The sequence below is a fragment of the Cupressus sempervirens genome, chromosome 10 (assembly GCF_028749045.1).
Source record: "Cupressus sempervirens isolate cs-2001-9-10 chromosome 10, ASM2874904v1, whole genome shotgun sequence".
Classification (NCBI taxonomy): Eukaryota; Viridiplantae; Streptophyta; class Pinopsida; order Cupressales; family Cupressaceae; genus Cupressus; species Cupressus sempervirens.
Genome location: NC_143127.1, coordinates 696,772,371 through 696,789,156, shown reverse-complemented (window position 1 = coordinate 696,789,156; position 16,786 = coordinate 696,772,371). Strand labels below are relative to the sequence as shown.

General features: G+C 35.3%; 1 long non-coding RNA gene across 2 annotated transcripts; it reads left to right on the top strand.

Moving 5' to 3' along the window:
* Positions 1–4,601: 4,601 nt before the first annotated feature.
* Positions 4,602–14,268, top strand: LOC149535744 (uncharacterized). 2 transcript variants are annotated; one of them, XR_016357003.1, is made up of 4 exons: positions 4,602–5,143; positions 7,503–7,668; positions 7,813–8,049; positions 14,099–14,268. It is a non-coding gene; the product is annotated as an uncharacterized LOC149535744 (long non-coding RNA). The 2 variants fall into 2 exon arrangements; XR_016357002.1 differs by lacking the exon at positions 14,099–14,268 and having other exon boundaries at positions 4,605–5,143; positions 7,813–8,201.
* The last annotated feature ends 2,518 nt before the right edge of the window (positions 14,269–16,786 follow it).

Here is a 16,786-nt window from a genome sequence, read left to right as displayed (position 1 = left end):
TTAGCCAAGGAAAGAAAATTCCTTAAGCTTTTATCAAAAGCCTAGGGACCCCTAGACAACACTTAAACGAAATTCTCAATGTTAACAAAGTTGAAAAGGAATAGACCAGAAAGGCTAGAAATTTACATATTAGAGATAGTTTCATATCTTCTAATCACAAATCTATTCTTCCATCTTCTATAATGATTTTTGTGCCAACTTTAGAGATAACAACAAAAACTTTTGTTAGAATTCATCCTCAATTTTTGTTCCTTTGAGAGTGTTGCTCCCAATCAACTTTGCCACAAAAAAGGTGGACTCCTCATTTATAAAGAAAGAATCTAATCCTAGGTTTGATGATTCTTGAGCTACATGGCTAATCTAATCCTAGGTTTGATGATTCTTGAGCTACATGGCTAACAAAAGTAGCCACTATTAGAGTAAAGGGTTAATTTAATTTAATTTATTAAATTACCATTACTCTCTTCTTAAGATTTTACTTTATGCACTTGCATTTCTATTTAATAATTAAATATTAAATATTAAATATCATTTACCTCTTAGGGTGTCCCTTTTAGGTTTGACGACCTCCTTCTATAAGGATTGATCAATTGTAAACTTCTTTCATTATTTCCAATCTGATAATAAAATTTTCTATATTCTTAGAGCCAAACCCTTACCTCTTCTTTATCTTTTCTTCTTTGTGACAGGTTCTTGCATGTAAGTGTTCTTTGGGGTTTGTGGATTTGTATTGCTCAAATCCTTCATGGTATCAAAGCCAGATCTACTATAGCTTGTTCAGTTTTAGAAGAAAGTGGGAAGAAAGTGTTTGTTAGATCAAATTTGGCTATTTTCAGGTATTTTTTGTGGAAATAGTGGGGTCTCTAATTTTTGGAGCACTTTGAGCAAAATTGGACCTCACTGTTGCACTTAAAACATCCAAAAAGCCCTAGATCCATATAAGGCAATTCAATTTTGGAGACACAGAAGTTCTGGGCAAATTTTTTTTGCATACTAAAATTGTATAGTCAGTTGTACACATCCCAAGATGATTTAAAAAAAAAAAAAAAGTGCTGCATTTCTTTTTCAAAAATAAACTAACTATAAAGTTTTTTGAATGAAAAAGTTTCTTTTTCCAAAATCATGCTTTCTAGACACTGACATTAGCATGCCAACAAGGTATTGACACAGGTCTACACATGCAGAGCTGATATCATCATATTCTGAGTTGAAATTTAATGTTCATGCACACGTCACCAAGTTTCTTCTTTGGTTAAAATAGCAACGATTGGTCTTTGGCTCTAACTTGAGCATATGGTATCGTTTTCTTGAAAATGAAATATCATTGGAATGTTGATTTTGAGATATACATGATGGTGAAGGTATTATTTGGATTTTTTTCTAGTTTGCTACCTATTGTTTCACTCAAATTTAGATGATACTTTTTATCTTCTGGGGGCATAACTTGCTCATTTTAGCTCCATTTTCTGATCTAAAAGAAGCGCCAGAAAGCTCTTCTTGAGCTCTATCCAAATTCTCTATTATTTTCATCAGTATTTTTCAAAGGTACATGTGATTCTCAAATTGAAGCTTTTTTGCTCTTTTCTTAGATACACATTCTTTCTAGCAATTGAGGTTCAATTTTATGCATTGGGGAAGGGGGTATTTTGTACTATTATTTTTGTTATTTACATCAATAAACCAAATTTAAAATAAAAAAAACAATCCAATACCTACTAAAACAATGGTCGAAACCTCTTCTTGTCTCGAACTTCTGACCCCTCATAACTATCACACATGGAAGTCCCTGACGACATGACTTCTCCAATCAAAAGGGTTGTGGTCTTGTTTAGATGCAATGTAACCAATTTTACAAAGGCCTTTTGAGGTCATCCAACACGTGAATAAGATGGATGAGAAAATGAGTTTGATCACTTTATAAGTATCCGATAGTCTACAGTTTCATCTTGAAGGGAGAAATATCCCTGTAGCTATGTGGACCAAGCTTGACAATTTGTTTGATATAGTGAATGAATTAAGGGCACTTTAGATTGAGGCATAGCTTGCCTCTCTTGCTCTAGATTCTTTTCCTTCCATTGGGGACTTCTTGATGAAGTTCAATCAATAGAGATCTTTATTGTAAGGTTGTGGAAAAACCAAGATTGGCGTTGAGTGCATTACCTGATTCTTTCTAAGGTTTGTGGAAACTTTTAGATTTTTGCTTCTACCTTCCATTCTACCATGGATGCTTTGGGTACTAGATTTACCATGTCATTCTTTGAAGTTTTTTGTGATTATTTGACTCAAGAGTAAGCTAAGCTCTCCTAGTTGGATTCTCTCATAGGCTTATATACTTATGCATTGGTAGCTCAAACGTCTTCTGGAAAGAAGGAGAAGAAAAAGAAGTCACATCCTATAGAGTCTCAGATTGTAATAAGCCCAACCATGATGAGTCACATTGCTATGAGAAGAAGTTAGATGGCTATGTGAAACATGTTTTAGATTTGACAGCTCTCCTTCAGAAGAGCAACATTAGTATTCCTTCTACTTCTCACAAATCTTCTTCTTCATCATCATTTCAATCAGATGGTAAAGATATAGGAAAGGGTTATGCACTATGTGCAACTACTACTCTACATTCTTCTAGATGGTTACTGGATTCAAGTACTTCACACCATATGACATCTTCTTAGGATTTGTTCTCTTCTTTTGAGGCTTCTCTGACTCCACACATTTTGATGGGGAACAATATTGTTATGACTATATGTGGGAAATGTTCTATTGACATTGATGATGATACATTTAATGATGTACTATGTGTTCCATCTTTGTCCTCTAACCTTCTCTTTATTTATTAGATTATACACAGTGGGATAGGGAAGACAATTGAGTTTGCACAAGATTCAGTGCACATAAGAGATATGAGACGAACAATATTGTCGTTATAGGGACTGTTGATCATTCTTCCCACTTATACTCTTTCTCTGATTTTGATCCACCATCTCCACTATCAGAGACTCACTCTCCTTCTTCATGAGAGATTACTGAGGTGAAGTTGGGTCACTTGAACTTATGTGTTGTTCCTAAGACCAATGTTGTGACTTCTACACCTCCACCTCTTGTTCAGATTCCATCTATTGCACATGATTACTCTTTAGCATTGTCTACCATTATGACTGTTGAGAATATATTAGAGGACACACATATCCTCTTAGATGGCATATTCAACACACCTGTTATCCCACCTCCATTGGAGATTCCTTTTCAGGATTCTCATGCATTCTCCTTTGAGCATCAATTAGGACTTCTAGCTTCACCTTACATTCAGGGGTTTCATCCTCCTTGTCGAGTGACATGAGTTCTACCATTCTGGGGGGGTTATGGAGTCTCAAGCCTCTATCAGGGGGGTTTCATTGTACTTATGGTTTTGAGAGTCTCTCGAGACATATCATTTGTACTTTTTCTTTTTATCTCTTTTTGGAGTCAGGTTTTTTTCCATGTGATTTTTCCCATTTCTCTGTTTCATAGAGATTTGGTTGTGATTCGGTACCTCATCAGGCCTTGTTGCAGGGACCCAAGTTTTGCTTTCAACATTGTAGTTTCCTTATTTTTTCATGCATTGTTTGTAGTTGCATTGGTGCTCATCTTAAGGGGGGTGTTAGAGTAAAGGGATAATTTAATTTAATTTATTAAATTACCTTTACTCCCTTCCTCATGACTTCACTTTATGCACCTGCATTTTCATTTAATAATTAAATATTAATTATTAAATATCAGTTACCTCTTAGGGTGTCCCTTTTAGGTTTTACGATCTCCTTCTATAAGGATTGATCAATTGTAAATTTCTTTCATTTTTTCCAGTCTGATAGTATAATTTTCCATATTCTCAGAGCCAAACCCTTACCTCTTCTTTGTCTTTTCTTCTATGTGACAATTTCTTGCATGCAGGTGTTCTTTAGGTTTTGTGGATTTGTATTGCTCAAATCCTTTAGGGCCCACTAGAGAGGATGATGTAACATGCACAAGAGGTATACTGTCTACTAGATTTGATAGGGGATCTTATTGGCCCCCCCTTGCAGTGACACCCATCAGGATGAGAGAGCGAGGAATTTGAAATTTTTATAGAGCAAGCCTTTGTAAAATGTTGAATAATCTCTAACGTTATAAATTTAAAAATATTATATTTATACTATAGAAAACATAAAATTTATAATAAAGTAAGAAATATAATAAACTACAATTAGTTTAAAATTGATATAATCTAATTTAATTAACATTAAAACTCATAAAATGATACAATAATATAAATATAATACTTTTTTAATTGATCCAAAAGTTTTATATATTAACAATAAAAAATTATTAAAATTTTAGTATAAATTATAACCTAATAATTTTATTTTTGAAAAATATTGTTTACAATTACCGTTCGAAAACTAAATCTAAATTATCCTTCCTTAAAACAATTTACTCAAAAGTTTGAATTATGTGGATAGGTCCTCAGTTTTTTGTGAAGTTCAAGGACTTACAAAGAACCCTCAACCAGGTAAATTATGAATAAAAAACAAAAAAACAATTCTTACCCAAAAAACAAAACTAAAAAGCTCAACTTAGAAGACATTCAGCTGTTCCCAACAAACTATGACTAGGGCTTTTTTCAAATGCCCGCACCAAAGGTAAACTCCTACCGTCAACATCCACATCCGTCACGTTTAAAACCCTCCGAATGTGAGGAGCGGAGTTCACATTTGAATGGGCAGAGTACCGAAATCATTCAAGATTTCTCCACAATAACGAGCAGAGAGGAATTCGAATTCCTATTGAATTTGTGGCGCTGTAAAGAGGTCAGTTCTCAGAGATTGGAGGAGGAAGGGGAAGATGTAGGAGTGGGAAGTGTTTGGGTGAGCAAGACAAATTTGTGCTCCATCACTCATGGTTAGTCATACCTTACATCCCTATTTCATCTGGGAAGATCACCCATAGAAAAAATAATCAGGCACGGGTACGCATTGGGGTCAGGGTGTTTGTTTAATGGGATGATTGTATTCCTTTGTCAATATTTGGTTCGCGTTATCCCATCTGTTATCAGTAATACTTTCGAAGCAACGCCTATTGGTGAAATTTGTGCTCTTATGCCTTCGGTTGGACATGCACACTTCATTTGGTATGCGCATTGAATGCCATGCTCTGATTAATTTTCCAAACATGCTTTTGCTGCTTACGACATATGTTGTGATTTATTCAAATGGGTTTCAGTGACATACATTACATTATGCGCCTGTTATCCGTTCACTGTTATTGTCTATTGTGTTTTCGATGAAAACATTGTTTTAAAATCAATGTCAATTCCACATATGTTGTCTTTGCATAATATACCTATTCAGGAAAATATCAGTGGTAGTGCACAAGTTCTTCTTAGAACCCTATTTGAATGGTCTCGAATGATACGTTAATGGGAATAATTAAATTATTTCTCCAAGTTGTTGACACTTACGATCCTGTCTCTGTTTTCTTTAGTACAGTCTGTAACTATCTTATGCTAGTGGCCTCAACTATTTTCGGTGTGTGCGCTCTATTTTACATCTTTTGGGTTTATATAAAATGATTGTCTATCCAAATTGAAGTGACTGGAAACTTATATGGTCCTGAGTCCCTTGATTTATTCAAGTGAGTGGGAGGTCTGATTGGATCTGCTTAGCATTATACCCTAGTTGTCCTTCATTGCTTTTGTTAGCAACTTGAGTCTTTTGATTCTTTTCATGTAAGCACTACAATGATAAGAATACCTTTATATCATTTCAACTGTAGAGTCCGGTGAATGACAACATTATAGTGCCCAATTTTGTGAGGCATACATGTCCTTAATACACAGAATCTTGTATAAGTACCAAGTGCAATGCTACGCTGAAAGGATGCGTACCTTGCCACATTAAAGATGATGGTTGATCAGCTATGATAAGGAGGCCTGAATGCCTCAACTATCTGTTGATGATCATTTGTTGGGGCAACATTATGTCTGAGCATTATGACTTTCTTTGTTGTGCCTTCAACATAGATATTGGAAATCACTTTGGCCACATTTACCGATCAACATGTGGTTTGTTTGTTTCTTTTGGTAATTTAATAGCTGGTTAGGGCCAGCACCCTTTGTATTAGATCTGAAAAAGTTTACATATTCTGCCATTGCAAAATGTGTAACCACCTCAAAGCAGAAACTCTATGGCTGCAAACATTTAGTGGTAAGCACTCTCAATTGTTGATGCGTAGTGAGTAATCCTGTGAGGTTTGAACCTTGGATGTAGGCACTACAGGCAAGAAGCCTCACTATTTCATCAAAGGGTTGCTGCTTCCGTTTTGTGATTTGTTTGTTACATGGAGAAGACTTTTGTGGACAAACTATCTAGATTATTTTGGTCCTTGTCATCATGTCATTGATTGTAAGAGATAGTCATATTTATTCGTTTAGCTATGTATGGTGCTGTCTACTTCTCCCATCTGTTTCTATCCTTACAGGCTTAACCTTCTTATTTGATCACTATGTATCACTTTTGTTGTCTCTAATGTGCAAACTTCTTTGCATGGCTTATCTTGCATCTGTCTTCTTAATATTATTTCTGCTGCCTTAATTACTTTGAGTTGATATTGTGACATTAGATATTAGTTTAGAGTTCTCATCTTGATTTCCTATCTGTTTTATTTTATAGCTTATTCACACTGTTAGATTTTATTGCCTCACACATTACATATTTGCAACATTGAATGTTTTCCATATATCATTACCTATCAATATCACACACCATAACTACCAAATGTTCTTAAAATAATGGTTGTTCCCCATGTCACAACCAGGAGAATGAATTGGTCTGGCATTGTTGCATGGAAGCAAATCATGTCTCTATGAATCAGGTCTGCACATAAGAAACATAGAATTTAGCACACAATTCTTCATATGAGCCAGTCTAAACAATATTGTCCTTCTTGTATTGTACATAATTAGCATTTTAATTGACAGGAAAAGAGAGATCCACTTATTCATGTACTCACCCTCATATATGAAGACATTTAGAAATAGTGATAGGAGCCAGTAGGAAGAGCTTGAACTTGATGACATTTGTCATCATCAATTGATTTTGATTTAATTGCAGGCCTATGAACATAAAGGGCATTAGAAGTCTGTCCATTTGTCCTAGTCTAGTTATGATCTGAGTCTCAACCTGTTTCCCACAAGTTACTAAAGCCTTCTTTAATCTGCTCAATATTAGCACATAAAGAAATAAAAGTCACAAATTTATTGTGATTGATCACAACTAGGATTGCAGGCTAATTAAATGGGTTATTGGTCAAATGCATGTTACCACAATGATTCGTGGAATGATACTAAATATATCAAGGATTCTCAATTTTTTTGGCTGATCAAAATAAAACTTCTCTAGTATAGCTTACAACTATTAAGATCATGGACAATTGTTTTTGAAATTTAGTATCTGCTAAGATGAATTTAAATCAATCCTCTGTGTAATCAGGTCACGTGAGTTGTGCTTGTGGAACATGATAGTGTTGGGGTGCATAGGATATTTTGTTCAGTGGTAAATAGTGGATTGGCCTTTAGGGCACAACTCTGCAGTGCCTGTGTGAAAGGATTGCATTATTCGCAGCAACAGACACTTATTCCTGCTGGAGATATAACAGGTGAGTACTTGCAAGTATCAAAAAAAAGTGAGGAAAACGTTTTCCCACTGATGATTTTATTATGTTGTGGATTTCCTGTGATTGAAGCACTATATGTTCGTTTCCCCCACTTTGCTTGTTAATGATAGCTGTTACAATGACTAGTGTCTGCGAGAGCATAATGATGCTTGCTGAGAGGATGTGTAATAAATTATGTGGTGAAGTGTACATCGAGCAGGAGCTCTTAAACGAAACTTTCTCATAATAATTGTAATGGCAATGATGATAATGATTTCCATGTATTGACAAGGAAGAATGCTGATGGTCCTAGACATCCTACAGGTTCCTGTTTCTCTAGTTCAGTTGTTTGAGTTATGAAGAGATGAGAGACTTAAAAATGAGGTAAGGCCAGAACAAAAAAATCTCTTTCAAATTCCAATGTTATTAAATAATCAAAATTCTCTCTGCGGTCTTAAGAAAATAACTTAAATAAGTCATTTTAATATCCAAAATTACCAAACAAAAATTTAGTGGAATTAAATAAGTTTCTAGCACCTTTTGTTGTGTGTTATACTTTTCAATTACTTGAATATTTTGTTACCATCTCCAGAATTTTCATAGAGAAATTAGCATATAATGCCTTCTAAACTATTTCAGATATCTAGGAGTGGCTCAGTTTCTGACTTAAAAATCTCTATCATATCCTATCCAATTTTCTGAACCCAATATTGTAAACTTTTCTACTATATAATTTTTGGGGATTGAGTCCTAAAATATTTATCTTAATATCTATAAGGGGGACCCACTATTGCAAATTCCTTTCAGGGGTCAGGAATGACAGATAATTCTATACCTCCAATTCTTACAGGTAAAAACTTAAATGGAAGCTGAATCCTACAAATCTTAAATAGGTGAGAACTATTTATTATTTTCTAATAATTCAAAGCATTCCATGCTAGTAAATTCTCATGATTCTAACCTCAATTTCTTCTTATGGCCGCCAAAAGTAAATGCAGTAATAATAAATGCATAATCATCAATACTATTGATCATCTTTCAACGTTTAATACTTAATAATGCACATCACATTTACAGAGATATTTATTATCAATTAGTGTAATGGATCCAGGGTTTGGAACTCTATACTATTCTAAAACGTAAAGATAATTCATGCAAATAAACCCTAGAACCTTAACAGTTTTTTAAAAAAATTGCACAATTTACATAAGTGGAATTCCAAACCCAAACCCTGATTTATACACCTTGTAGCAATTTCCAACTATTAAATAACTCTGATCTCATATAACAGGCTGCCTGGTTGTTTAGCTGTTCTCAAATTAAAGACCCAAGTTCCTTGAGGAAAGAAACTAAAATAAACATTAAATGTATTGGGCACTGTCCAGACTTCTTCACACAACATTAATTTTCTAGGAACAACTCATACACATTAAATTACTCAACAAGTCCACCAGTATTGTTCTTATTTCAAAACAGTTACTTAACAATCTACAGTCATTCAAGCTCCCTCCAATATGTCAGGTCTTGAGTCATTGTCATTCACCCACGTTGTGTTCTTAAGATGCATACTATTGACCATCACCCGACTCCCAAGTCACTGGTAGGGCCAGATTTCTGGCTTTAACTAGAACTGTTGATGGCACTATGATGATGCAGTGCAAGGTAGGAGAATCCCCAAAGGAGATATCCTAGCCCCCACCAAATAACCACACAACTAAATATACACAATAACACAGAGATTAAGATCCACAAAATATCAATACTCATAATAGAGTCATAAGATTTTCACTCAACATGCTTGATTGTAAGGCCTTCTGGGTTACGACCAAATACAAAGCAAATAGAATAGTAATTCTGCAAGACCTCACAAGATCAAACCACTAGCTAGTCCAGAACCACAATTTGGTAAAAACTCCAAGAAGAATCTAAACTTGTGCTCTTAAGCCACCAAGCAACCTTCTTGTTCCCAAGCCCACACTTAGCCATTAGCTCCACTCAAACTTCACTCCTCTCAGCTACTCCTTCTCCATGCTGAATGACAATGACTCAAGACTCCACAAGACCCCTCTACTTATACCCAACTAAGCCACAGGTTGGCCTATCAGGTTATGAATCAAATAAACCCTTACATTAAATACATGTTCAGCCATAAGTTAGCCTACAACACATACCAAATGCCTTAGAAGGCTTACAACACCCATTAAATACTCGGAGCACAAATAACCACGATCCAAATAGGTCCACACGAACTCCCATGATCACTCCATGTCATGATCTCAAGCCACATGCATTAAATGCCCCAAGTTGATTGATCCAAATCCACAAGAAATCCATCCTGCAAGACACACTGTTGAGCATCGGCAAAAACCACAAGCATTGCCAAGCTCCCACAAGCATTGCTGAGTTCCACAGGTGTTGAACAACCAACACACACTGAGCATTGCGGTGAGTGTTGAGCAACATAGCGCTCATGCAACAGTATATGCATAGCGCTTGAGCAATAGTATATGCCAAGCTCCCTCAGTGACCGAGCACCTCAACCAACACTACACCCAAGAGTTGCCCAATAATGACCGAGTACCACTCCTTTGGTGACTAAGTCCAGAACTCCAAAGCCAAAATCCCTTCAACATGCAGGATTGCCACCCACCCAAGGATGCCCTTGCATCATATGACCACCCAGTTAGAGTGTCTAGGTGAACACTATCTCATTCGCTGGTTGTGTTGCAGCTCTTCAATTGCTACGTGATGTCTTAGTAATACATCAATCTCCAACCCTTCAAAATTCCTTCACTTATGGTCCATTGGCTCTATTGTGGTGAGTTTGGGATTCCAGTTGATAGTCTATCGTGATTTGGCAACCCCAAGTCACACACTACTTTACTCAGTTACTACTCCCATCAACTTCAATCTCCGTTTGAGCAACCATGATCTGAGACATTAGTTTTTGGATTGTTCTTCAATTACACCTCCATGCAAATATTTTCAAATCTTCATACTTTTTCTTAGTGACTATTCTTCCTCCAATGCCTTGGTTGCCGTTTCATTTTTACTGCTCTTTCTTGGACACCAATGTTACCAAATGCTCTAATTATGGTTAGTTATAAGTCCTCAGAGATTGCTTCAGATCTCGCACATGACCCTACCAAATAAAATGCCTTCAAATCCTTCCTGTAGCCTATCTTGAGCGTAAAAATGGATTAGCTAAAGATATGCCTTCTAACAGAGTTTTGCCCTTGCTGAAGCTTGGCCTATACACTGCCTCCTTAGTGGAGTCTTTGCTAAAAAATATTGACATTTATCAAGGACATATCTTACAATGCCGAAGATAGTACCAAATTGGTGGTGAGACCTTGCTACATACAAGAATTGAACCAGTTTCTTCTCCCACTAATTGGTAATTTCCTATTCCTCCTCCCCTTTGCTAGTTCTACCCGACTTGCTTAAACTTGACCCTGCACAAGTAACACACATGCCTCTTGTGTTCCCAACCATGTCTTACTTACTGTCTGCCTATCGTTTTACCTTCTTTATTTTTTACACATATGTAAGTTTTAATTTTCCCCATGGTTAAATATTTAAACAAATGTGGTTCTTTGATTCCTATTTATTAAATGCAAAAAAAAGAAGAAAAAAACATTCTATAAATGAATTGTACAAAATGGAGTTAGTATTACGAAGTAATTGGTAATATACTTGCTTGTTATTATAGAGACTGAGAGGTCAATACATACAAAAGAATGGAATGATGTTTTCTTAGGAAATGATCATAAAGAATAGAAACTTTCTATTCTAGCGAAGAGAAAACTAATAGTTATCTACAACTAACTAAATATTAGAAACGCTCTAATATTTACAATAGAGTACAAATAGATTACCATTTGGCATTAACTAATAATAGACATTTATCTATTATCGTAATACCCTCCCTAAATGGTTAATCTATCCACAACACCAAGTTGTCCTTTGAATTTAGCAAACTTATCAGGACCAAGAGGCTTGGTGAGAATGTCTGTAGTTTGATCTGTGGTAGAACATATTGCAAGTCTATTGTCCTGTCTTCAACCACTTGTTGTATGTGGTGATAGTGAACATCCACATGCTTGGTTCGTTCATGGAAGACTTGATTTCGTGCTAACTTCATAACACCTTTGTTATCAACAAACAAATTAGTCGGTCCTGCTGGTGACATCTGCATACCCCCAAGGATCCGACGAAGTGAATGAACTTTGCATCCTGCCTTAACAGTTTCTTTGTATTCTACCTCTGTAGAGGAGAGACAAATTGCTTGCTGCTTCTTACTGGTCCATGTCATGACACCTGATCCCAAACTGAACACATATCTAGAAGTTGAATTTTTATTTTCAACAAGGCCTACCCAATCTGAATCTATGAATTTGCTGAGCCTAGGATTAGAACTTCGAGAGTAAACAAGTCCATAATTTGAAGTGCCCTTCACATAATGAAGCACATGCTTTGTTGCCATCCAATGATTAACCTTGGGAGCTGTCATAAAGCATGAGATATAGCTGACTATGAAGTTGATATTAGGCCTAGTAGAAACGAGGTAGATGAGGCTGCCTACTAGTTGCCTGTATGTAGTATCAAAAATGGGAGGAGAATCATATTTGGCTGATAACTTGAGACCTTTCTTCATGGGGTGTAGATGCAGGCTTGCAATCTTGCATACGAAATTTGTTTAACAGATGAATATTTGGACTGAGAGATGAATATACCAGAAGACTATTGCCAAACCTCAACACCTAGGCAATAATGCATGAACCCAAGGTTAGCCATATCAAAAGATTGGGATAAATTTTGTTTGATTCCTTGAATCAAACATGCCGAACTGCCAATGATGATGAAATCATCCACATAAATAACTAGAAGGATGATATCACTGTTAGTAATCTTGATGTACAAATTTGAGTTTGAAGAGTTCCTTTTGAAGTCTTGATCATTGAGGTACTTATCAATTTTTATGTACCATGCCCTAGGGGCCTACTTCAAGCTATAGAGAACTTGATGGTCTTTACCAACAACCTTGAAACTAGAGTGCTGCGTCATGTAGACCTCTTCGTGGATTGGCAAGAATGGTTTATAGTAGAATTTGAATCTTATTGCTTGAACATGCCAATCGTGGATTGAGATGACTGTTCAAATTTTCTATAATTCCTTCCTTTTGTTTGTTTCACAATATGATAGTTGGCATGCATATCGTGTGGATGTATACAGAGTTAATGTTACAGTGACATTGCCTCATATGTCATTGAGAGCATGTAAGTATAATCCACTAGATGAGAAGCAACTAAAAAAGCCTTCCAGTTGTTACTTGCACTATTTATGGATTCTCTTGAAAGAGTTGTTGTTATTCACTTATATACTCCAACCAACCTAGTGTATGCTAGAGAGTCACACCAAGAACTATCAAGGAAGGCCATGTAAGGCTAAGTTGAAAGGTGTAACTTATGTAAGATGGACGATCGAATCTTTTCATAAAAACAAAAATGCATTCAAAATCAGATTAGAAAACTTATAATGGAAACTGGAAATCTAGTTAGCTCATGGTGGGACGTTTAGGGTAGTGTCTTGTTTGTCAAGTCAAACGATGGGTGATTAGGCACACAATGTCCACGTGAATCCCTAGCCAGGGTAGGTTTAGTGGAAAATGATCACTAGAGGTTAGGATAACTTGTAGTTAGATGGATACGCTGATAGGAAGTTTCCACGATCTATGTATTTGACACTCTTAATACTAGGATGCTTAGGTGGTAGGACGAGATGGTGTTCATGTGCCTTATCTTGCACATGGTAGGGCCATTTTCAGCTATGAGTGGGTGGGGGATACACTAGGTCCATGATTGGGTGGTTAAGCCTCTAACAATGCTTATCCTCCCCACTAGTGCTAAGTCTTGCACAGGACAAAATGAGTTTGCATTTTTAGCCTAACATGATACACTAGGTCCATGGTTGGGTTGTTAAGCCTCTGACAATGTTTCTCCTCCTCACTAGTGCCAAGACTTACAAAGGACAGAATGAGTCTGCATTCTCAGTCTGACATGATTTAATGGGTATTTGTATTTCCTTTAATGTTTCATTTCAGGTTTAGCTAGATATGTATTTTATATATGTATGCAGTTAGATTTAATCCTTTGAGTGATATGAAATGACATTTAAATGTATCAGTTAGTTAATGATCCTTCCTTTGTATAATTTAATTGTTAATGTAATTCAATAAAGGAAGTAAATCTCCATTTTGTTAGCTAAAGCATTTCACGAGAATCAATTAATTTGTTATAACTATTAATCCCATGCATGTGAATATGTCAATAGCTCATTCTGATTGTTAAAATATAAGGAACTAAGGGCTAGGAAAATTGGTTGTTACACTTGAGGAAAAAAAACCTTCACGCTTTTATGGTGGATTTGACAGAAACCCCATTCATCAATTGAGGTGGATTCGTGATGGAATTCACATTGCATTTTAGGTGCATTTCTTATTATCCAATGCAGACGTAGTTTTTGTATTTAAGATTCGATTATGTAATTGCACTTTTGAATATTAAATGCAATAACAATTCCAAGTATATTTTATCTGGAATTTATTGGTGTTTTGCTGGTTATTCTGAAATCTTTTGGATGAAATTATTTGTTTATTTTTCTAAAAATTAATTAAGAGCATTTGGGGAAATATTTGTTAGGGATATTTCTGCGGTATTAGTGTTCTCCTATAAGCTTGTGAGGTTTCATAAAACTTCTCAATGCTATTGTTTTGGAAATACTATTTTTGGATATTCTATCGTCCGTGGAATAAAGCTGGCATAGAGATTTAGAGTCTAGGCAGTTGTATATATCATTTTTTTTGGAAACACAAATATAGTTTTTGTTACTATTAAGTTTTGAGGATTGCTGCAAATGTAATGGCATTGCCTAAATTTTATGTGTTTACCAAGGCAGCAATCTCTTGCATTTATATTGTGGCTACGACAAGAACAATTTATATACATGTCTATTCATTGATTTTTTATTTAGACAATTATTAACTATATAAGATTATACACACATTAATTGTCTAACAATTACTAATCAAAATGATTAACTAGTAATCATACCAATGTATCTCATCGTTAAATCATTCTGACTGAAGCTACACCATTAACAGTAACCAATTGTTATTATTTCACTGAATATGTTGTGGATGAAGAGGATGAATTGATGCTAATTTCATATGCTAGAGGCTATGAAGGAGCAACATTTAAATTTTGGCTACAAATTTAGTTAATTGTGGAGAATACAAAATATATATTCTTGTCAAATTTTATAATTGCCAAGCTAGGTATTGCTGTGATTTTGAGGTCGAGGTAGTCTATTTGTACAAGGACAAAATATTTTAATTGCACTACATTGTTGCCAAAGAAGATTATATTTGCTGATATCATTGTAGGAGAATATTAAGGTTGTGACTCATTGCAACACTTTTTCACATTATCATCTATGTTACTTATTCAACATGATGGGTCTATTATGCCCTGTCAACCTTTCAAAGACCACTAGGAACATTTTGTGTGTGCTTGTATTTGTAGTTGCATAAAAATTATACACGATACTTCATATTTTCCCTGTGCCAAGATTTGATGAATATGGCAAAAGATCACATAGTGAGGTGACATTTATATTAATATTTTGAAGATTCTTATATTGCATATTGATGAGTATTGGTACTTGGCACGTTTACAATAGTATTGGTGGTGCATTGTGTTCATTATTACTAGTGCAAAGTATAAGGTCTAATATTTAATATTGTGCCTCATTTGTTTCTTGAAGGAGGTTGTTTGTTATTGTTGCGGAGCTTGGACTGGGCCGTTTGGGCTTGAAACACTTTGTTCATGAGATTTATATTGTTAATTGTAATTGTTGAGGAACAATAACGCTCAGAAGAAAAGATTTTAGAACATCAATAGAAGAGTCGAATCCAAATCTAGTGGTATTAACTATTTTTAGTAACTGGAAATTGAAGCACATGGTTTTGAGTGATGTGCACTATGAAACCTCAAGAAACTTTCCAAAAGCAATTGTCTAAATGCATGAGTATGGACTAATAAGAAAGAACTTGGAATTGATGAACAACATCAAATTTAGGGAGAGTGTCGTCTGTTGAAGGAAGGGAAAACCATAGCTTTGTCCTCTATTCTATATATTTTTTCGAGTCTTTACATTGCTAACAAACTTTCCAAATACCTCAAAGGAATCATAACGTGGACGCTTTGCATTCTTAGCTATGTAGAATAATGATTATTTGTTGCAATTGTTGAGAGGAATTATACTTTATTTTGAAGACAAAATTAATATTGGTGCTTAAGGGAAATTGGCGTTGACAAAGCATTACTTTGTTCTACTATGCGTTGCTTAGAGGATAATGTAAAAACTGTATCTCCGATCCAGATTCTCGTGAGTTTCTTATTTGGACAGAGGTTGTGCAAACATAGGCATCAAATTGGAATACAATTTTGAAAAAGGTTAGTGGTGATTGAATATTATTGTTTTCCCTATCTTTGGCAACAAGTGCCAGAGCCATTCCTGTCATTAATTAAGAGTTGAGAAGTCAACCATTTAAAGGTACACCAATATCATATTCACATTTTTTGTGCTCTCCTATTGAAACAATGACATAGCTCTGATGTGTTATCATCCCTATTTTGCAAATTTGAAACACTTTGTATCTACAAACCATTTAATTCCAGCTTAGAATAGTAACATATTTGTTGTCAAACAATAATAGGCGAATTATTTTGAATGTTTGTTTGATACAAGTATTTGCTCAAATGTCAATATGCAAACCTATAAGATTTTGATGAGATTCGGGATCATAATTAGTGAGCGATATTACATTTAGTAAACTACATCACTATTGTCATAATCATACTTAGTAACGTGTGTGCTGCTGCAATAAAGACCGTTTTGACAGAGATTTCATAGGGTCAAATTTAGATGTTTTCCATAGTATTTCTGAGAATAATTCTATGTTTTTGTAAGAGTCAAATCCGCCATTGAAGGAGACTTCCTGATGCAAGCTCAATAGTGTGGATTGTGAACTTTGTATGAGGAGAGCACTGAAACATAG